Here is a 12,690-nt window from a genome sequence, read left to right as displayed (position 1 = left end):
GTGCACAACGTTTGGTTTAGGTTTGACAGCCATAATCACCTTTTTATTGCTTTAAATGCGTTTTTAGCGCATGATTGTACATTTGAGCTGAATGTGTCAAAATCTTAAAAATTAACAGGTGCCCAAGCAATTTCATGCTAGAATCATCATCCGGATGCCAAAATAAACTAAATACAGCAAAAGATTTGAGTGCACAACGTTTGGTTTAGATTTGACAGCCATAATCAGCAATTGTGTACATTTGAGCTGAATGTGTCAAAATCTTAAAAATTAACAAGTGCCCAAGCAATTTCATGCTAGAATCATCATCCGGATGCCAAAATAAACTAAATACAGCAAAAGATTTGAGTGCACAACGTTTGGTTTAGGTTTGACAGCCATAATCACCTTTTTATTGCTTTAAATGCGTTTTTAGCGCATGATTGTACATTTGAGCTGAATGTGTCAAAATCTTAAAAATTAACAGGTGCCCAAGCAATTTCATGCTAGAATCATCATCCGGATGCCAAAATAAACTAAATACAGCAAAAGATTTGAGTGCACAACGTTTGGTTTAGATTTGACAGCCATAATCAGCAATTGTGTACATTTGAGCTGAATGTGTCAAAATCTTAAAAATTAACAGGTGCCCAAGCAATTTCATGCTAGAATCATCATCCGGATGCCAAAATAAACTAAATACAGCAAAAGATTTGAGTGCACAACGTTTGGTTTAGGTTTGACAGCCATAATCACCTTTTTATTGCTTTAAATGCGTTTTTAGCGCATGATTGTACATTTGAGCTGAATGTGTCAAAATCTTAAAAATTAACAGGTGCCCAAGCAATTTCATGTTAGAATCATCATCCGGATGCCAAAATAAACTAAATATAGCAAAAGATTTGAGTGCACAACGTTTGGTTTAGGTTTGACAGCCATAATCAGCAATTGTGTACATTTGAGCTGAATGTGTCAAAATCTTAAAAATTAACAGGTGCCCAAGCAATTTCATGCTAGAATCATCATCCGGATGCCAAAATAAACTAAATACAGCAAAAGATTTGAGTGCACAACGTTTGGTTTAGGTTTGACAGCCATAATCAGCAATTGTGTACATTTGAGCTGAATGTGTCAAAATCTTAAAAATTAACAGGTGCCCAAGCAATTTCATGCTAGAATCATCATCCGGATGCCAAAATAAACTAAATATAGCAAAAGATTTGAGTGCACAACGTTTGGTTTAGGTTTGACAGCCATAATCACCTTTTTATTGCTTTAAATGCGTTTGTAGCGCATGATTGTACATTTGAGCTGAATGTGTCAAAATCTTAAAAATTAACAGGTGCCCAAGCAATTTCATGCTAGAATCATCATCCGGATGCCAAAATAAACTAAATACAGCAAAAGATTTGAGTGCACAACGTTTGGTTTAGATTTGACAGCCATAATCAGCAATTGTGTACATTTGAGCTGAATGTGTCAAAATCTTAAAAATTAACAGGTGCCCAAGCAATTTCATGCTAGAATCATCATCCGGATGCCAAAATAAACTAAATACAGCAAAAGATTTGAGTGCACAACGTTTGGTTTAGGTTTGACAGCCATAATCACCTTTTTATTGCTTTAAATGCGTTTTTAGCGCATGATTGTACATTTGAGCTGAATGTGTCAAAATCTTAAAAATTAACAGGTGCCCAAGCAATTTCATGCTAGAATCATCATCCGGATGCCAAAATAAACTAAATACAGCAAAAGATTTGAGTGCGCAACGTTTGGTTTAGATTTGACAGCCATAATCAGCAATTGTGTACATTTGAGCTGAATGTGTCAAAATCTTAAAAATTAACAAGTGCCCAAGCAATTTCATGCTAGAATCATCATCCGGATGCCAAAATAAACTAAATACAGCAAAAGATTTGAGTGCACAACGTTTGGTTTAGGTTTGACAGCCATAATCACCTTTTTATTGCTTTAAATGCGTTTGTAGCGCATGATTGTACATTTGAGCTGAATGTGTCAAAATCTTAAAAATTAACAGGTGCCCAAGCAATTTCATGCTAGAATCATCATCCGGATGCCAAAATAAACTAAATACAGCAAAAGATTTGAGTGCACAACGTTTGGTTTAGATTTGACAGCCATAATCAGCAATTGTGTACATTTGAGCTGAATGTGTCAAAATCTTAAAAATTAACAGGTGCCCAAGTAATTTCATGCTAGAATCATCATCCGGATGCCAAAATAAACTAAATACAGCAAAAGATTTGAGTGCACAACGTTTGGTTTAGGTTTGACAGCCATAATCACCTTTTTATTGCTTTAAATGCGTTTTTAGCGCATGATTGTACATTTGAGCTGAATGTGTCAAAATCTTAAAAATTAACAGGTGCCCAAGCAATTTCATGCTAGAATCATCATCCGGATGCCAAAATAAACTAAATACAGCAAAAGATTTGAGTGCACAACGTTTGGTTTAGATTTGACAGCCATAATCAGCAATTGTGTACATTTGAGCTGAATGTGTCAAAATCTTAAAAATTAACAAGTGCCCAAGCAATTTCATGCTAGAATCATCATCCGGATGCCAAAATAAACTAAATACAGCAAAAGATTTGAGTGCACAACGTTTGGTTTAGGTTTGACAGCCATAATCACCTTTTTATTGCTTTAAATGCGTTTTTAGCGCATGATTGTACATTTGAGCTGAATGTGTCAAAATCTTAAAAATTAACAGGTGCCCAAGCAATTTCATGCTAGAATCATCATCCGGATGCCAAAATAAACTAAATACAGCAAAAGATTTGAGTGCACAACGTTTGGTTTAGATTTGACAGCCATAATCAGCAATTGTGTACATTTGAGCTGAATGTGTCAAAATCTTAAAAATTAACAGGTGCCCAAGCAATTTCATGCTAGAATCATCATCCGGATGCCAAAATAAACTAAATACAGCAAAAGATTTGAGTGCACAACGTTTGGTTTAGGTTTGACAGCCATAATCACCTTTTTATTGCTTTAAATGCGTTTTTAGCGCATGATTGTACATTTGAGCTGAATGTGTCAAAATCTTAAAAATTAACAGGTGCCCAAGCAATTTCATGCTAGAATCATCATCCGGATGCCAAAATAAACTAAATACAGCAAAAGATTTGAGTGCACAACGTTTGGTTTAGATTTGACAGCCATAATCAGCAATTGTGTACATTTGAGCTGAATGTGTCAAAATCTTAAAAATTAACAAGTGCCCAAGCAATTTCATGCTAGAATCATCATCCGGATGCCAAAATAAACTAAATACAGCAAAAGATTTGAGTGCACAACGTTTGGTTTAGGTTTGACAGCCATAATCACCTTTTTATTGCTTTAAATGCGTTTGTAGCGCATGATTGTACATTTGAGCTGAATGTGTCAAAATCTTAAAAATTAACAGGTGCCCAAGCAATTTCATGCTAGAATCATCATCCGGATGCCAAAATAAACTAAATACAGCAAAAGATTTGAGTGCACAACGTTTGGTTTAGATTTGACAGCCATAATCAGCAATTGTGTACATTTGAGCTGAATGTGTCAAAATCTTAAAAATTAACAGGTGCCCAAGTAATTTCATGCTAGAATCATCATCCGGATGCCAAAATAAACTAAATACAGCAAAAGATTTGAGTGCACAACGTTTGGTTTAGGTTTGACAGCCATAATCACCTTTTTATTGCTTTAAATGCGTTTTTAGCGCATGATTGTACATTTGAGCTGAATGTGTCAAAATCTTAAAAATTAACAGGTGCCCAAGCAATTTCATGCTAGAATCATCATCCGGATGCCAAAATAAACTAAATACAGCAAAAGATTTGAGTGCACAACGTTTGGTTTAGATTTGACAGCCATAATCAGCAATTGTGTACATTTGAGCTGAATGTGTCAAAATCTTAAAAATTAACAAGTGCCCAAGCAATTTCATGCTAGAATCATCATCCGGATGCCAAAATAAACTAAATACAGCAAAAGATTTGAGTGCACAACGTTTGGTTTAGGTTTGACAGCCATAATCACCTTTTTATTGCTTTAAATGCGTTTTTAGCGCATGATTGTACATTTGAGCTGAATGTGTCAAAATCTTAAAAATTAACAGGTGCCCAAGCAATTTCATGCTAGAATCATCATCCGGATGCCAAAATAAACTAAATACAGCAAAAGATTTGAGTGCACAACGTTTGGTTTAGATTTGACAGCCATAATCAGCAATTGTGTACATTTGAGCTGAATGTGTCAAAATCTTAAAAATTAACAGGTGCCCAAGCAATTTCATGCTAGAATCATCATCCGGATGCCAAAATAAACTAAATACAGCAAAAGATTTGAGTGCACAACGTTTGGTTTAGGTTTGACAGCCATAATCACCTTTTTATTGCTTTAAATGCGTTTTTAGCGCATGATTGTACATTTGAGCTGAATGTGTCAAAATCTTAAAAATTAACAGGTGCCCAAGCAATTTCATGTTAGAATCATCATCCGGATGCCAAAATAAACTAAATATAGCAAAAGATTTGAGTGCACAACGTTTGGTTTAGGTTTGACAGCCATAATCAGCAATTGTGTACATTTGAGCTGAATGTGTCAAAATCTTAAAAATTAACAGGTGCCCAAGCAATTTCATGCTAGAATCATCATCCGGATGCCAAAATAAACTAAATATAGCAAAAGATTTGAGTGCACAACGTTTGGTTTAGGTTTGACAGCCATAATCACCTTTTTATTGCTTTAAATGCGTTTGTAGCGCATGATTGTACATTTGAGCTGAATGTGTCAAAATCTTAAAAATTAACAGGTGCCCAAGCAATTTCATGCTAGAATCATCATCCGGATGCCAAAATAAACTAAATACAGCAAAAGATTTGAGTGCACAACGTTTGGTTTAGATTTGACAGCCATAATCAGCAATTGTGTACATTTGAGCTGAATGTGTCAAAATCTTAAAAATTAACAGGTGCCCAAGCAATTTCATGCTAGAATCATCATCCGGATGCCAAAATAAACTAAATACAGCAAAAGATTTGAGTGCACAACGTTTGGTTTAGGTTTGACAGCCATAATCACCTTTTTATTGCTTTAAATGCGTTTTTAGCGCATGATTGTACATTTGAGCTGAATGTGTCAAAATCTTAAAAATTAACAGGTGCCCAAGCAATTTCATGCTAGAATCATCATCCGGATGCCAAAATAAACTAAATACAGCAAAAGATTTGAGTGCACAACGTTTGGTTTAGATTTGACAGCCATAATCAGCAATTGTGTACATTTGAGCTGAATGTGTCAAAATCTTAAAAATTAACAAGTGCCCAAGCAATTTCATGCTAGAATCATCATCCGGATGCCAAAATAAACTAAATACAGCAAAAGATTTGAGTGCACAACGTTTGGTTTAGGTTTGACAGCCATAATCACCTTTTTATTGCTTTAAATGCGTTTGTAGCGCATGATTGTACATTTGAGCTGAATGTGTCAAAATCTTAAAAATTAACAGGTGCCCAAGCAATTTCATGCTAGAATCATCATCCGGATGCCAAAATAAACTAAATACAGCAAAAGATTTGAGTGCACAACGTTTGGTTTAGATTTGACAGCCATAATCAGCAATTGTGTACATTTGAGCTGAATGTGTCAAAATCTTAAAAATTAACAGGTGCCCAAGTAATTTCATGCTAGAATCATCATCCGGATGCCAAAATAAACTAAATACAGCAAAAGATTTGAGTGCACAACGTTTGGTTTAGGTTTGACAGCCATAATCACCTTTTTATTGCTTTAAATGCGTTTTTAGCGCATGATTGTACATTTGAGCTGAATGTGTCAAAATCTTAAAAATTAACAGGTGCCCAAGCAATTTCATGCTAGAATCATCATCCGGATGCCAAAATAAACTAAATACAGCAAAAGATTTGAGTGCACAACGTTTGGTTTAGATTTGACAGCCATAATCAGCAATTGTGTACATTTGAGCTGAATGTGTCAAAATCTTAAAAATTAACAAGTGCCCAAGCAATTTCATGCTAGAATCATCATCCGGATGCCAAAATAAACTAAATACAGCAAAAGATTTGAGTGCACAACGTTTGGTTTAGGTTTGACAGCCATAATCACCTTTTTATTGCTTTAAATGCGTTTTTAGCGCATGATTGTACATTTGAGCTGAATGTGTCAAAATCTTAAAAATTAACAGGTGCCCAAGCAATTTCATGCTAGAATCATCATCCGGATGCCAAAATAAACTAAATACAGCAAAAGATTTGAGTGCACAACGTTTGGTTTAGATTTGACAGCCATAATCAGCAATTGTGTACATTTGAGCTGAATGTGTCAAAATCTTAAAAATTAACAGGTGCCCAAGCAATTTCATGCTAGAATCATCATCCGGATGCCAAAATAAACTAAATACAGCAAAAGATTTGAGTGCACAACGTTTGGTTTAGGTTTGACAGCCATAATCACCTTTTTATTGCTTTAAATGCGTTTTTAGCGCATGATTGTACATTTGAGCTGAATGTGTCAAAATCTTAAAAATTAACAGGTGCCCAAGCAATTTCATGTTAGAATCATCATCCGGATGCCAAAATAAACTAAATATAGCAAAAGATTTGAGTGCACAACGTTTGGTTTAGGTTTGACAGCCATAATCAGCAATTGTGTACATTTGAGCTGAATGTGTCAAAATCTTAAAAATTAACAGGTGCCCAAGCAATTTCATGCTAGAATCATCATCCGGATGCCAAAATAAACTAAATATAGCAAAAGATTTGAGTGCACAACGTTTGGTTTAGGTTTGACAGCCATAATCACCTTTTTATTGCTTTAAATGCGTTTGTAGCGCATGATTGTACATTTGAGCTGAATGTGTCAAAATCTTAAAAATTAACAGGTGCCCAAGCAATTTCATGCTAGAATCATCATCCGGATGCCAAAATAAACTAAATACAGCAAAAGATTTGAGTGCACAACGTTTGGTTTAGATTTGACAGCCATAATCAGCAATTGTGTACATTTGAGCTGAATGTGTCAAAATCTTAAAAATTAACAGGTGCCCAAGCAATTTCATGCTAGAATCATCATCCGGATGCCAAAATAAACTAAATACAGCAAAAGATTTGAGTGCACAACGTTTGGTTTAGGTTTGACAGCCATAATCACCTTTTTATTGCTTTAAATGCGTTTTTAGCGCATGATTGTACATTTGAGCTGAATGTGTCAAAATCTTAAAAATTAACAGGTGCCCAAGCAATTTCATGCTAGAATCATCATCCGGATGCCAAAATAAACTAAATACAGCAAAAGATTTGAGTGCACAACGTTTGGTTTAGATTTGACAGCCATAATCAGCAATTGTGTACATTTGAGCTGAATGTGTCAAAATCTTAAAAATTAACAGGTGCCCAAGCAATTTCATGCTAGAATCATCATCCGGATGCCAAAATAAACTAAATACAGCAAAAGATTTGAGTGCACAACGTTTGGTTTAGGTTTGACAGCCATAATCACCTTTTTATTGCTTTAAATGCGTTTTTAGCGCATGATTGTACATTTGAGCTGAATGTGTCAAAATCTTAAAAATTAACAGGTGCCCAAGCAATTTCATGCTAGAATCATCATCCGGATGCCAAAATAAACTAAATACAGCAAAAGATTTGAGTGCACAACGTTTGGTTTAGATTTGACAGCCATAATCAGCAATTGTGTACATTTGAGCTGAATGTGTCAAAATCTTAAAAATTAACAGGTGCCCAAGCAATTTCATGCTAGAATCATCATCCGGATGCCAAAATAAACTAAATACAGCAAAAGATTTGAGTGCACAACGTTTGGTTTAGGTTTGACAGCCATAATCACCTTTTTATTGCTTTAAATGCGTTTTTAGCGCATGATTGTACATTTGAGCTGAATGTGTCAAAATCTTAAAAATTAACAGGTGCCCAAGCAATTTCATGCTAGAATCATCATCCGGATGCCAAAATAAACTAAATATAGCAAAAGATTTGAGTGCACAACGTTTGGTTTAGGTTTGACAGCCATAATCACCTTTTTATTGCTTTAAATGCGTTTGTAGCGCATGATTGTACATTTGAGCTGAATGTGTCAAAATCTTAAAAATTAACAGGTGCCCAAGCAATTTCATGCTAGAATCATCATCCGGATGCCAAAATAAACTAAATACAGCAAAAGATTTGAGTGCACAACGTTTGGTTTAGATTTGACAGCCATAATCAGCAATTGTGTACATTTGAGCTGAATGTGTCAAAATCTTAAAAATTAACAGGTGCCCAAGCAATTTCATGCTAGAATCATCATCCGGATGCCAAAATAAACTAAATACAGCAAAAGATTTGAGTGCACAACGTTTGGTTTAGATTTGACAGCCATAATCAGCAATTGTGTACATTTGAGCTGAATGTGTCAAAATCTTAAAAATTAACAGGTGCCCAAGCAATTTCATGCTAGAATCATCATCCGGATGCCAAAATAAACTAAATACAGCAAAAGATTTGAGTGCACAACGTTTGGTTTAGGTTTGACAGCCATAATCAGCAATTGTGTACATTTGAGCTGAATGTGTCAAAATCTTAAAAATTAACAGGTGCCCAAGCAATTTCATGCTAGAATCATCATCCGGATGCCAAAATAAACTAAATATAGCAAAAGATTTGAGTGCACAACGTTTGGTTTAGGTTTGACAGCCATAATCACCTTTTTATTGCTTTAAATGCGTTTGTAGCGCATGATTGTACATTTGAGCTGAATGTGTCAAAATCTTAAAAATTAACAGGTGCCCAAGCAATTTCATGCTAGAATCATCATCCGGACGCCAAAATAAACTAAATACAGCAAAAGATTTGAGTGCACAACGTTTGGTTTAGATTTGACAGCCATAATCAGCAATTGTGTACATTTGAGCTGAATGTGTCAAAATCTTAAAAATTAACAGGTGCCCAAGCAATTTCATGCTAGAATCATCATCCGGATGCCAAAATAAACTAAATACAGCAAAAGATTTGAGTGCACAACGTTTGGTTTAGGTTTGACAGCCATAATCACCTTTTTATTGCTTTAAATGCGTTTTTAGCGCATGATTGTACATTTGAGCTGAATGTGTCAAAATCTTAAAAATTAACAGGTGCCCAAGCAATTTCATGCTAGAATCATCATCCGGATGCCAAAATAAACTAAATACAGCAAAAGATTTGAGTGCACAACGTTTGGTTTAGATTTGACAGCCATAATCAGCAATTGTGTACATTTGAGCTGAATGTGTCAAAATCTTAAAAATTAACAGGTGCCCAAGCAATTTCATGCTAGAATCATCATCCGGATGCCAAAATAAACTAAATACAGCAAAAGATTTGAGTGCACAACGTTTGGTTTAGGTTTGACAGCCATAATCACCTTTTTATTGCTTTAAATGCGTTTTTAGCGCATGATTGTACATTTGAGCTGAATGTGTCAAAATCTTAAAAATTAACAGGTGCCCAAGCAATTTCATGCTAGAATCATCATCCGGATGCCAAAATAAACTAAATATAGCAAAAGATTTGAGTGCACAACGTTTGGTTTAGGTTTGACAGCCATAATCAGCAATTGTGTACATTTGAGCTGAATGTGTCAAAATCTTAAAAATTAACAGGTGCCCAAGCAATTTCATGCTAGAATCATCATCCGGATGCCAAAATAAACTAAATATAGCAAAAGATTTGAGTGCACAACGTTTGGTTTAGGTTTGACAGCCATAATCACCTTTTTATTGCTTTAAATGCGTTTGTAGCGCATGATTGTACATTTGAGCTGAATGTGTCAAAATCTTAAAAATTAACAGGTGCCCAAGCAATTTCATGCTAGAATCATCATCCGGATGCCAAAATAAACTAAATACAGCAAAAGATTTGAGTGCACAACGTTTGGTTTAGATTTGACAGCCATAATCAGCAATTGTGTACATTTGAGCTGAATGTGTCAAAATCTTAAAAATTAACAGGTGCCCAAGTAATTTCATGCTAGAATCATCATCCGGATGCCAAAATAAACTAAATACAGCAAAAGATTTGAGTGCACAACGTTTGGTTTAGGTTTGACAGCCATAATCACCTTTTTATTGCTTTAAATGCGTTTTTAGCGCATGATTGTACATTTGAGCTGAATGTGTCAAAATCTTAAAAATTAACAGGTGCCCAAGCAATTTCATGCTAGAATCATCATCCGGATGCCAAAATAAACTAAATACAGCAAAAGATTTGAGTGCACAACGTTTGGTTTAGATTTGACAGCCATAATCAGCAATTGTGTACATTTGAGCTGAATGTGTCAAAATCTTAAAAATTAACAAGTGCCCAAGCAATTTCATGCTAGAATCATCATCCGGATGCCAAAATAAACTAAATACAGCAAAAGATTTGAGTGCACAACGTTTGGTTTAGGTTTGACAGCCATAATCACCTTTTTATTGCTTTAAATGCGTTTTTAGCGCATGATTGTACATTTGAGCTGAATGTGTCAAAATCTTAAAAATTAACAGGTGCCCAAGCAATTTCATGCTAGAATCATCATCCGGATGCCAAAATAAACTAAATACAGCAAAAGATTTGAGTGCACAACGTTTGGTTTAGATTTGACAGCCATAATCAGCAATTGTGTACATTTGAGCTGAATGTGTCAAAATCTTAAAAATTAACAGGTGCCCAAGCAATTTCATGCTAGAATCATCATCCGGATGCCAAAATAAACTAAATACAGCAAAAGATTTGAGTGCACAACGTTTGGTTTAGGTTTGACAGCCATAATCACCTTTTTATTGCTTTAAATGCGTTTTTAGCGCATGATTGTACATTTGAGCTGAATGTGTCAAAATCTTAAAAATTAACAGGTGCCCAAGCAATTTCATGTTAGAATCATCATCCGGATGCCAAAATAAACTAAATATAGCAAAAGATTTGAGTGCACAACGTTTGGTTTAGGTTTGACAGCCATAATCAGCAATTGTGTACATTTGAGCTGAATGTGTCAAAATCTTAAAAATTAACAGGTGCCCAAGCAATTTCATGCTAGAATCATCATCCGGATGCCAAAATAAACTAAATATAGCAAAAGATTTGAGTGCACAACGTTTGGTTTAGGTTTGACAGCCATAATCACCTTTTTATTGCTTTAAATGCGTTTGTAGCGCATGATTGTACATTTGAGCTGAATGTGTCAAAATCTTAAAAATTAACAGGTGCCCAAGCAATTTCATGCTAGAATCATCATCCGGATGCCAAAATAAACTAAATACAGCAAAAGATTTGAGTGCACAACGTTTGGTTTAGATTTGACAGCCATAATCAGCAATTGTGTACATTTGAGCTGAATGTGTCAAAATCTTAAAAATTAACAGGTGCCCAAGCAATTTCATGCTAGAATCATCATCCGGATGCCAAAATAAACTAAATACAGCAAAAGATTTGAGTGCACAACGTTTGGTTTAGGTTTGACAGCCATAATCACCTTTTTATTGCTTTAAATGCGTTTTTAGCGCATGATTGTACATTTGAGCTGAATGTGTCAAAATCTTAAAAATTAACAGGTGCCCAAGCAATTTCATGCTAGAATCATCATCCGGATGCCAAAATAAACTAAATACAGCAAAAGATTTGAGTGCACAACGTTTGGTTTAGATTTGACAGCCATAATCAGCAATTGTGTACATTTGAGCTGAATGTGTCAAAATCTTAAAAATTAACAGGTGCCCAAGCAATTTCATGCTAGAATCATCATCCGGATGCCAAAATAAACTAAATACAGCAAAAGATTTGAGTGCACAACGTTTGGTTTAGGTTTGACAGCCATAATCAGCAATTGTGTACATTTGAGCTGAATGTGTCAAAATCTTAAAAATTAACAGGTGCCCAAGCAATTTCATGCTAGAATCATCATCCGGATGCCAAAATAAACTAAATATAGCAAAAGATTTGAGTGCACAACGTTTGGTTTAGGTTTGACAGCCATAATCACCTTTTTATTGCTTTAAATGCGTTTGTAGCGCATGATTGTACATTTGAGCTGAATGTGTCAAAATCTTAAAAATTAACAGGTGCCCAAGCAATTTCATGCTAGAATCATCATCCGGATGCCAAAATAAACTAAATACAGCAAAAGATTTGAGTGCACAACGTTTGGTTTAGATTTGACAGCCATAATCAGCAATTGTGTACATTTGAGCTGAATGTGTCAAAATCTTAAAAATTAACAGGTGCCCAAGTTATTTCATGCTAGAATCATCATCCGGATGCCAAAATAAACTAAATACAGCAAAAGATTTGAGTGCACAACGTTTGGTTTAGGTTTGACAGCCATAATCACCTTTTTATTGCTTTAAATGCGTTTTTAGCGCATGATTGTACATTTGAGCTGAATGTGTCAAAATCTTAAAAATTAACAGGTGCCCAAGCAATTTCATGCTAGAATCATCATCCGGATGCCAAAATAAACTAAATACAGCAAAAGATTTGAGTGCACAACGTTTGGTTTAGATTTGACAGCCATAATCAGCAATTGTGTACATTTGAGCTGAATGTGTCAAAATCTTAAAAATTAACAAGTGCCCAAGCAATTTCATGCTAGAATCATCATCCGGATGCCAAAATAAACTAAATACAGCAAAAGATTTGAGTGCACAACGTTTGGTTTAGGTTTGACAGCCAT

Source organism: Festucalex cinctus, chromosome 4 (assembly GCF_051991245.1).
Source record: "Festucalex cinctus isolate MCC-2025b chromosome 4, RoL_Fcin_1.0, whole genome shotgun sequence".
In the NCBI taxonomy this organism is placed as follows: Eukaryota; Metazoa; Chordata; class Actinopteri; order Syngnathiformes; family Syngnathidae; genus Festucalex; species Festucalex cinctus.
The sequence above is the reverse complement of the archived record's forward strand: the minus strand, read 5'-3'. Positions refer to the sequence as shown.